The following is an 11,326-nucleotide window of genomic DNA, read 5'->3' as shown; positions in this document are numbered from 1 at the left end:
AAAAGAAAAGAAAAGAAAAGAAAAGAAAAGAAAAGAAAAGAAAAGAAAAGAAAAGAAAAGAAAAGAAAAGAAAAGAAAAGAAAAGAAACTTCTGAACTGCCCCCATAACTATTCAGGTTTGTTAGTTTTCCTTAGTTACTTCCATACCATTGAATTAATGATTAGTAATTACTGCTTAAATGCTTTTGCTAAAAACAAAGTCACAATATTTCCATATCTTCATTCTCTTACAACAATGAAGAGCTTCACAGGTGTAGAATGCAACAGAGCTTAAGCGAAAACAGCATCCTCAAAGAGAATGAAGCCAGGAGAAGAGCACAGGAGTTTCACTATTACGGTGAACATACCAGACACTGCAGATTTAAGTGGCACCTAAAAGCGACTACAGATTTAAAGAGCGTATCTACATAAGCTAAAGGTTAGCTACCAAAGAATCATTTGTGAAAAAGTTTCTTCCTCTTCAAATCACCATCTGTCGAAGCTGGCTGCTTGCACTGCTTTAGTACCAAGGCTGACCATCTGATCTACAGCCCTACTCAGGAGGATTTAAAATATTTCATGTTTAAATTTCAGTGAATTGCAAGAGAGAAGTCTTGTAATATCCTCTAGGAAAAGACTACAATGTATATAACAGGAATATCAGGAAATGAGAAGGATACATAAGGAAAGAGATGAAAATGGAGAAGCAATAAGTTAGAAGACAAGGGATTTTTGTTGCTGATGTTAGCAGCCCATTTGCTAACAGCTTCTGCACTGTAGTAAAAGCAAAAATCTGTCTGCAGCACCAAAAATAAATAGGAACAATTTTTATTTCCCTCACACATAGCAAATAGCTCCACGTCTATATGAGCTATAGTTTTCTCCTACTTACGTATTTTGATGTCAACTTTTTATTCACCATTATAATCCTCATTCTAACGACCAATTTGAATTATTGTTTTGTAGTCAAACAAGCCTTAATATAGGATACCAACTTCATTTATTCTATGAAAACTGAATCAAAAAGGACCCAAACAGCTGTTAGCACACTCAGTGAGAAAGTCAGCAGCACAACCACAGTGTTCTTTATACAGAGCCAGCACTGCAAATTTCTGTATTACCAGCAAGCTGAAAACAGGTGTGTTCCTTAGCTGTGAGGTACACACGTTACAGCTTTTCAATTTATTTCCACCAGATGGCAGGTGAAAGTTTGATTTTCATACACAAAACTCTTACAGCAAATTATAATGACAATACAGTTCCTGTAAGTGGCATCTCGATACGTTTTTAGTATCGGAGGTACATTTTTAGCTTTGATTCACTCTGTCTTGCTTTCAGCTGGGACAGAGTTGATTTTCCTCATAGCGTCTGGTACCTTTCGGCTTTAGGAGAAAAACATGTTGATAACACACCAACGTTTGGTTGTTGCTCAGCGGTGCTGTACAGAACCAAGGACATTTTGGTTTCTCAGCATCTCATACTGCCCTGCCAGTGAGGGGCTCAGGGGGCCACAAGGAGCTGGGAGGGACAGAGCCAGTTCAGCAGACCTAAATGACCAAAGGGATATTCCGTACCATTATGACATCGTGTGAGGAAACAGCAAAACTGAGGGGAGCTGGGGGAGGGAGGCTGGCAGTGCCTGGGGACTGGCTGGGCATCGGTCAGTGAGTGGTGAGCAACTGCTTTGTGCATCACTTGTTTTGTGTACGTATATAATTTATAATTTTTATCATTACTGTTATTTCTCTCTCTTTTCTTAGTAAGTAGGTTTTATCTCAGCCTACAAGTTGTACTTTCTTGCCCACTGCAGTGGGAGGTGGGAGTGTGAGCAAAAGGTCGTGTGGTGCTCAGCTGCTGCCAGGTTAAACCACAACAGGTTAAAACCAAGCTTCTGAGGAACCATAACCAACACAAATACCTTCGGGTTTGAAATAACTTCTGTTGGTCCCATAGCAGCTCTGCCCTTTCCTTCCCTGTGAGACCTGCTGGCGGACCCAGGATCTCTGCAGAATTGTGCTAACGAGGTCAGCCAGGACATGAACAAGAGCATTAAAGAAAAAAGCTAAATAATATTGATATTCTATTCCATTAATGTTTGGAGGGCGTGCTTTTGGATACTTCATAATTTGGTGGATACTTCAAAATGCGAAGACAGATAGTAACGTTTTGACTTGTAGTTTTTGAGTTGTAACAAAGTTTCTGACCCTCATTTAATTCCTCTCTTCAACAAAATCAGTAGCACCCGATATTTGCTATTTAAAGCTCACCCTTCCAGCTGGAGCCTGGACTGAATTAGGAAGTGTGATTAAACCCCTATGCAATAGGCATCAGTTTCTACAATTTTTTTCCATAAAACAAGGCAACCATAACTTTTTTCATCATTACTGCACTTCTTTACTGCAATGCATTATTGTCGGACAGATTCTTTAGGAAAAAAAAAAAAAGAAATAAACACAATAAAACATGAAAAGAAAAATCCAGTTCACACTTACATATGTACGCGTGCACATAAACACCTGGCATTACAACAGTAAATGTTCATTTGACAGGGATCTCAATCTCTAATAAGCAGACAAAACTAGGGACATCAAACGGCACATTTAAGCAGAGACCAAATTGGGAAATATTTAAGTGAACACGTGTGCCACCAGCTGGTGAACTGGTCCAAACTTCCTGTGCCAGTTTCTAAACTTAAGTTGGCCCAAAATGCCTCAGTGCCATTCCTTGCTAACACTGACACAGAGAAACACACCAAGCTTTTCCATGTAAATTGGTTCCTCACAGAGCATTCAGCTGGCATTCAGGTCTCAATCCTTACTATCAGAGCTTGGACTCAGGTCAATCCATGACCAAGAGGTGAGATCAAACCTCGTGATTTCCTACAGGGTGGGACATCTCTATGCAGGAGGCAACATACCCTCAGGACTGAGGAACTTGACTCCCCATGGCCTGGAGAGACAAATCTTTTCACCTTTTATTTATTTATTTTTTTTGCAACTACACAACACATCCTATCATGGAGAGACAATGTTATCTGGCAATGAATTCTACTGCAGCCATTGTATCTCCTGGAGAAAGGAGGACAAAACAAAGTTCTGTCTGATAGCCACTTTGCTTAATGCACAGCAATCAGGTGCTCAGATAAAGCAGTGTTGCAATTATGTAAGCAGAAGAAATGGGATCTAAACAGTAGGCAATAGAGCAGCGCAAATTCTTGCTGCATCTAACAGAAAAACTATCATATTTAGCACTGTGCTGATGCCCATCACAGTGATATTTCCCTAAATCTACATGCCTTTAGAATTACAAGAATAATGATAACCACGCAGAATTACTGAGAAGCAAAAGGTGTCCTTCCTAAAACACCACAGTTCCGTATCTCAGTGGCCAAATGGAAAATTCTGTGCCTGTTAAGTATGTGAATTAAGCTGCTGCTTTGATAGCTCTCATTGCCAAATGAGAGCAATTAAGAGCTCCATATCACTGAGCATTAATGCTCTGGAAACTATGTTATAGTCACAATCCCTCCTGAATCCAAGTAGGAAGAAAAAAAAAAAAAAAGTCATGTTATCTCTATATTAAATAAGTACCCCACCTGCTACTCCTTTTTATTTTTATGGAGGAAAAATGACAGCATAATCCACAAAATCTTTTAATAGCTCATTCTGCACTTATAAATTTACACCAAGAATAACTTTAAAACAAGCAAACAAAACCCAAAGTATTAGTACCTCCTGCTGAAGTCTTTCAATGCTCTGGATGCCTGAGCTTCCTTAAAACAAGAACATGGTCCATGCAGTCGGCGCTTTCAAACACAAACCTCAACTGTCTTACAAAAAGTTTACCACAGGAGGCAGGCAACATGCTCCAAAATGTGCCAAATGAGACGATCCAATCTCAAAATGAAGAAAATGTATCAACACCTGCGCTTTTTAGAATCGCATTTATTGTCTGACCCTGGTGGGGTCGAAGAAGAAACTGGAAGACACAAATGGTCCTTAGCCAGACTGCATTCCAAGTAAAATGTTAGAGACGTAGAGAAAGAAGGACAAACGCAATGAAGTACAGCTGTCAAGAACATGTGGGAGCTAAGGGACAAGGAAGGCAGAATTTTGCAATTTTTAGAAAAGGAGGGAAATATTGATTTCAAGCCAAAAGGGAACGTCAATAAAGATGCAAATGGTTGAACCGGATCACCGCGGCTCCCTCAAATTGTCATCTTGCTTTACATCTGCAGCCTAGTGTCTGTCATTTCTGTGCAACTGAACAGCGCAAAGAGTGAATGAAATTAGCTTTTCTGTAATGCAGAGGGGATCAAGAACTTCTGCCTGTCTCAGCCCCAGAATATGCACAGCTCTGGGTCAGATGACTAAAGGAAACATGCGCGCAGCCCCCGGGGAACTCGCAGACAGGGCTGTGTGTGGTTCTGGTACCTGCTCTTCAGCTGTTACTTTGTGCTCAGTCAGCTGGTTATTTAGCAAATGTGCACCAACTTTCAGCATCTTTTAAGAGAGCCTCATTCCCAATAAAGGAATCAGTCACATAGGCAGTTGTGATGAAATTAGACTCAAGGTTATAAAGGAAAGAGAATTAAAAACTATAGTATTACAATGATAGCTTTGTTAAGTGAAGAAAGCAGGAGTGTTTGAATCAAGGAGAAAATATCTTCTTTAAAGAAATACTTTTAGGGAATTTTCAAAGGCACTGAAAGAAAACAGCCTTCTCTTTCAGCTGTAAACAATCTAGTTTAGGAGATAGGCATTCGTTATCAAAAAGAATAAAAATTTCTTTTTGATAAAAGAAGCATTTAAAATTGTTTGTGTAAACATGCCTCTCTGCAGATTGAAGCCAAATCCTGTGAGAAAACTTATCCAGTCCAGCACCAGCAGGACTATTTTTTGCACTTATCAGATCTGGAGCGTAATACTTTTAATCATTGTTCAACAAAAAGATTTCCGCACACAACCTACTTGCACAGTCTCCAGCTTTCAGTCAACTTCATACTCTTTAGTCTTAAAGAACTGATTTACTACCACTTGCAAGCTCCATGTGTTTCACCATGCAGATTGAAGCTCAGAGATTTTGTCACAAAGACACTGCTCTGTCTGCTGAAAAGTAATCAACCCCAATGTGTGCAAGTGAACACAAAGAAGCATGTTGCAACCTCAAAACTGTGCAGAAGGGAAGGTTCACCCATGTGCTGAATAGCTGCTGAGAAACAGACCCCAAAAATTCAGCTGCTTTAAGAAAAACACAAGGAGAGGTTGGATGGGGCCCTGGGCAATCTGATCTAGTACTTGACCTAGTGGTTGGCAACCCTGCCTGCAACGGGGAATAGAACCTGATGATCCTTGGGGTCCCTTCCAACCCAACCCAGTCTATGACTCTATGACTCTATGATACCTAGAGGTGAAACCGATGACTTTCAAATGAGATATTTTACATCTCTGAGAAGTAGCTGATGAGACAAAGAGACAACTGGAAGTGCAAGTCAAGAAATGCAGGCAACTACTGCATCTGAATCAACAGAAGACATACAACAGTTCAGTAATGAATAGGTTATGTTGTTCACTGGTTTGAAATGGAAATTCACTAGTGCAGCAGGGAGAGTGTAAGAGTTAAACTGATTTTTGAAGTGTGCTCAAAGACGAAAACAAGGAATTTAGATGAGTGGAAAAGTAAACGCTGCTGAAAATAAGTAAAAGACAGAAAAACCTATTTTTCCAAGTTTTCTGCTAAACTATGTGATGTAGAAGACTGTATAGTTTAATTTCTGTAACAATCTCATTTATATACACTTTTAGCTCCATCGATCTAGAAAGATATACTCATCAATTAATACTAGAGTCCAAAAAAAAACCATGAAGTGGAAGAGCCAAAATACTTCCTCAGCTATACTGATGGACATCTAGGACATGCTACAGAAAGTCATAGTGCCTTTCTTCTATCACTATAATACAGTACCATTACCATTACTCTGGTAATAATCCATAAAAATAAAGCCACCATAGTTAATTGATCATTGAAGTAAACAACCTAATCATAGTATTGTACATTTTAAGGAACAGAATGGCCACACGCGACTAGACTGCCTCTCTTAAATGCTACAGGCACAGTTCAGAAGAGAAAGAAAAATAAAACCAATGCACATGCAGATTACTCTTTTACTGGCTTTTGGTTCCATCTTTTGTTCCAAAATAAGGATTGGGTATCTCTTGAAGGAATTACAAACAAATCATAGTGATCATAAATCAAAGGGAGGAGCTACTTTGAAAGAAACCATCTCATGATAAGATTTTATAGTTAAAAAATAAAAATCTGCACATTCCTTTATCAAATCATAGCTATATTCACTGAGTTTCAGTAGGCTGAAATTTGACCTCACATAGACTAAAACAAAATACATAAAATTAAATTATATTTTGGAACACAGAAAAAGAAAATTCGTGAGTAATCAGAAAGTCAAGAGGATGACATTAATAAGTGTGAAGAATCCCATAATTTATCTCATAACAATTGAACACATTCTTAATCAGTGACTTTTGTTACAAGGACAAAGGAAAATAAGAGCATCCTCCCAAACTAAGATCTCTATTCAGGCTGCAGACAGCTCAATTCTTAAAAGCTGTGAATTTGATTTCAGTATTATAGAAAATCACACAGTACAATCTGTTACACTTCACAATCCTAGCACATGGAGAGTATTTATGTCTATATTATGGAAAATTGTTGCCAGAAAGATATCAGAGATGATCATTAAATACGTATATATACCTTAAAACACTGCGAATCATAGCTTTTACTTTATGGAGAAAGAATAATTTATTGTATTAACAAATAGCAAATAAAAGGAAAGGTGTTAGAGATTTTGGGCTGAGGAGGCACTTCAGTTCCTATGAAAGAAAGCAAATGCCTCTCTGACAAAAGTGAGGAAAGTCAACCATCCACAGGAGAGGGGCTCTTCCCTCAGCCATGATGCCCACATGCAGAAGTGAAGGCCATCCAGTCAGCTTTAGATATTGATGAAGTGGCTACTGCCCTACCTCTATACTGACTCATGAATCATGGCAAATGCCCTGTAGGGGTGGTTACAGCAGTGAAAGCAGAGCACTAATACGTCTAGCTTAGACTAAAATTATTCTTTAGGTTGCTTGCTATTCCCTGCATCCTCAAGGGGTGCATTGCCTTTAACGGAAGAAAGGAGCTCATTTGTGCAGCCAATTCTAGAGCTTTGTTCTCTTGTGTTACACAATGGATCAGAAATTCTTCCCATATTACATTTCTGCTCCCCCAGTATATAGTTTAGAATTTACAAGCATTTCAGAGAGACATGAAGTAATGGTAAAAAAAAAAAGTCCATGGTAAATACAGAATTCAGTGGAATTTAGTTTGCTTTACAGTTTTATGTATTAAAGATCTCTGGGTCAGGTACCAAAGAAAGCTTGCGAGAGGATTAGTTCCCCATGAATGACTTTCCATTAATCCATCTGCTACCATACTGCATGTTACACAATGACACCACTGCATTTGTTTTAGAAAAGAAAAACTGAAAGTCACAACATATATAACAATGCACTTTCTCACTGTTTTCCCATTCTCATCTCCTTTATCAGCATTCCTCCTTCAAGAAACTAGGGCATTATGTAGCAGCAATGGAGTAGTACTTGGTTCAATACTCAGTGTTTATTGTAAAGTAATTAGACCCCAAATGCATGCAAATAGTTTCCAGGCTACCAGCTAGATAAAATGTTAATTGCTTTTTAGCAGCTATTTGGGCTCTGATTTAACTATTTTCTCACTTAAAAATCAAAACAGAGAACATATTAGCAGAGGAGAAGAGAGGAAGAGACCAAGTAATTCACAATGATATAGACCTCATGGTAACTCAAACTTATAATTATATACCAAATGGAAGAGTTAGCACAGCATAGCTGTCAAGCTCTGTAACACAGGTGAGCGTGCTTCGTCAAGATTTCTCTCACTTTTTTTCCTCTCCTTCTTCATCAGCATATTAATGCTCTTCATCGTCATTCTTTGGAAGTGTGACACATATCACATTCCCCATCCTTCTGAGCATATGGTCTGGAACTATTCAATAGCTGCAATATGATGATTCCGGGCTGCTGAGCGCAACTGATTGGCACATTAAACTGCTGGGAGACTCTTATCTGGGGCAGACAGGATTCTTTCCAGTGTAGTCCTAAGGGGCCCTCGGTAATGAAAAATAGTAATTCTAAGTCTTTTCCACCTGTCTGTTGCCAGGCATTTTAAAATGGAGTTTCAATAGTTTTTCTTTCCCCATAACCCTTATTAAAGCAAATCAAGTGTAAGCCGGAAGAACATGAAGAGCTTCACTAGAGACCTTGCAGTTATCTATTTAAGAATAGGTGTTTCAAAGCTGATTTAGCCTTGCTTTTAACACTGTAAAGCAGCCTGGTGTACAAAAGATGTTAACACAAAACGGGTATCAAATTAACCAAATAAATATAGCAGTGGAGTGTTTAGTTTATATGAAACAAATTCTCTCATTATAAAAGAGACTTTTCCCTTTATCATTGAATTAATAAAGGATAAAGAAAGTAATAATTTGTTTTGCGTATAAGCAAGACCAAGGAAGATGAAATCTATCTGAAAATATAAAATGTACCAGACATAAAGAGATTCTTTCAGCTACTGCAGCCTCCCCTTAACGGTGACTGTAGAGGCAAGCACACATTCTCTTGCTGGGAGTGACACTGAATCAAGCATTTGCTTCTGATCCCCATTTCTTCTTCTATAGGAAAAAAAAATCAGCTTCCAGAATCATGACTCTTTACAAAACAAGGGAAAGATTTTCTGGAGAATCACTGTAGGAACTGGATACTGGTATCATGATCTATGGACTGAACTTTTGTGGCTGACACAGTGGCGGTTTAAATGGTTTAGCTGTATTGCTTTTTAACTCATAAGGTAATGCTCCACTTTGATTCATCTACAAAACTAGACAGACCAACTATTTTCCATCAGTGTATGTTTTATTGTTCTTAGACCCTCAAACACTGGCTGTGTTTTTCCCTTCAGGGAGGTGATACTAAATCCTGAAGAGATATAAGAATGCACAGGACTTGGTGGCGGACACACCTTCTGCAGCAGTGCACAAAACCAGATAAATGGTGCATCAATGAGAAGCCTTGGAAATATTCGCAATTGCTTCAAAACTTTTATGCACACAGCTTTCTTATTTATGTTTTCAACGTTGGTAACATTTCCTGCACTGGAGGCTTCACACTTTTAGGCTCTAAATAATAGTTTCTGGAAGTTTATGAATTTGCTGCTCTCTGTCACAGTTTTGCATCTTCCCCAGTACGGATACAGAAAGAATTGTATTCCAGAGGAGTCAGCCGCTAATACCACATAAAATGTTTTGGAAATTACAGTTCTTTCTTTTGAGACTGCAAAAATATTCCAAAGAGACTTCTTCATATACAGGTCCTCCTCAAAAGTGCTGTTAAAATTTGCAATTATTCCCCACTTGCAGGGATTAGCTATTACCGCCTGTGTTTGAAAAGCTTCATCTCAGAGGAGAAGCAATCACTTTATTTTAAGGCTGCTACAAAGTAATCACAAGCAAATCTGTTTATTTTCACATAAAGGGTAATATTTAAATGAAATGCTTGTCTTTACATTTCACATAAGAACTGCATTAACATTTACATTTGTTGTGAACCAACAATTTCTTTTTTAACTTCATTTCCCGTGTTGATGTTTTAGAAGTCTTATTTTCTCCAGCGTGAATGTGCACTGGGGTTCCTGCAACGTGATGTACATTCACATTGGTAAAACTGAGTTCTATTCAGTGGTGATATATTAAAGCAGTTGGATGCATTAACGCCTGTACAACTCTCCTGCTGGATTTCAGGTTTTTCTATAAAAGATAAAAAACATTTGTTTGGAGAACTTCAGGAGTGGATTCTTGCAGAGTAATCTGCTGTGAGAGACGGAGCTGTGGCAACAGCTTGCCAAGGGATAGCTCAGATATACAGCAGAATGTGAAACTTTTGCACCATCACATTTCTTCGTGTTTCTTCCTCATGCTTTTCCGTGCGGTGTAAGAAGAGTCAAGAAGCAGTTGCTAGCTGTGTAGTGGCCAGCGATAAAGATGTGAAGTGGACTGAAATGAAGCTTTCACGTACTGGGCACAAACTCTATGTTTTTAGGGCTCCTGGGAAGAAGCAGCAGGTATAGAGTACCGCTGTAACCAGGCAGACAAGGCTTATTCAGCCATGTATATGTCAGATCAGCAGTTTACTGAATTTATAGCATGCCTTGTGTGTTTAGCCAGCTATCAGGTCCTGATCTACATTTGCAGGGAGCAGTAGTACAGGTCAGAATTTTCCATTAGTTTGTGCTCTTATGTAGAAGGGCAGATGTGACATCACTTGTGTGATGTAGTATTTCCATATACAATAATAATAAATTAGGAGTAGCTATGGTAATCCCAAGTGTTCAAGACTCGGAATTTTTCAAGCAACCTGAGTGCCTTCTCTCCTAACTGACTCTTCCGGGCTGCTGAATCATATCTAAAATTAAATAAAAGATTTGTTTTATTATTTTTTTTTCTGACAGAGTTGTAAAATTGTCATTATTGTTCTTGAAACATTTCAAAAAAAAAAATTTACTGAAAATCAGCAGCAAAACCAAAACATTATCTCTATTTTCCTGAAGTGTTGAGGAACACACCTTCCCGAAGAAAGTTCTGCATTATGAATGTCTACTTAATGAACCAAAATTTGAATTAATTACAAGAAATGCTGCAATTTGGGGAGAAGGGAAGATGCACAAAGAAAAGCAGAGTGCAGTGAAGGAAAATGTCTGCATCTTTTTTGACTTCTTAGCACTCAAATCTCAGAGATGTGCTCCTTATCCCACCTTGGCTAGGTATCATATTCCCTGAAAGACTTTAGAAGGTATTCTTCTGCAAGTCAGTCTGTCATTAGCACAGAGTAATCCTTACTGTAATGGCCTTTAATTGCCTTTAATTATTTTATATCTGAATTACCGTACACTGCAGGACATTTAAAGTCATAATAATAAAATATCTTATTATAGTGGCTTATTGAAGTACTACTGGGCTTTGACTTCTGGGAATCATTCTCAAGTCCAGCAGTGACTGTAAATCATCCTGAGCTCTACCATGTTAGCCAATGGGGATATCGCATTAGAAATGGAACTTGTAAACTTTGAAACATTAATTTTTACTAGAACTAAAGGCACTAAACTGCCTCCCCCATCCTATTAGGGTTAGGCTAAGCTCCAAACACAAGGCCAACTTCAACTATAGCACAAAGTTAATGCCGACATGTTGCAA

At 38.4% G+C, this 11,326-nt stretch overlaps 1 long non-coding RNA gene across 1 annotated transcript in view; it reads right to left on the bottom strand.

Moving 5' to 3' along the window:
- LOC110403281 overlaps positions 1-1,479 on the bottom strand; it is a 102,125-nt gene extending 100,646 nt beyond the window's left edge. The window contains exon 1 of the long non-coding RNA XR_002441605.1: positions 1,392-1,479. This is a non-coding gene — a long non-coding RNA (uncharacterized LOC110403281). The remainder of the gene's footprint in view (positions 1-1,391) is intronic.

This window comes from Numida meleagris, chromosome 8 (genome assembly GCF_002078875.1).
Source record: "Numida meleagris isolate 19003 breed g44 Domestic line chromosome 8, NumMel1.0, whole genome shotgun sequence".
NCBI classification, from domain to species: domain Eukaryota; kingdom Metazoa; phylum Chordata; class Aves; order Galliformes; family Numididae; genus Numida; species Numida meleagris.
The sequence above is the reverse complement of the archived record's forward strand: the minus strand, read 5'-3'. Positions and strand labels throughout refer to the sequence as shown.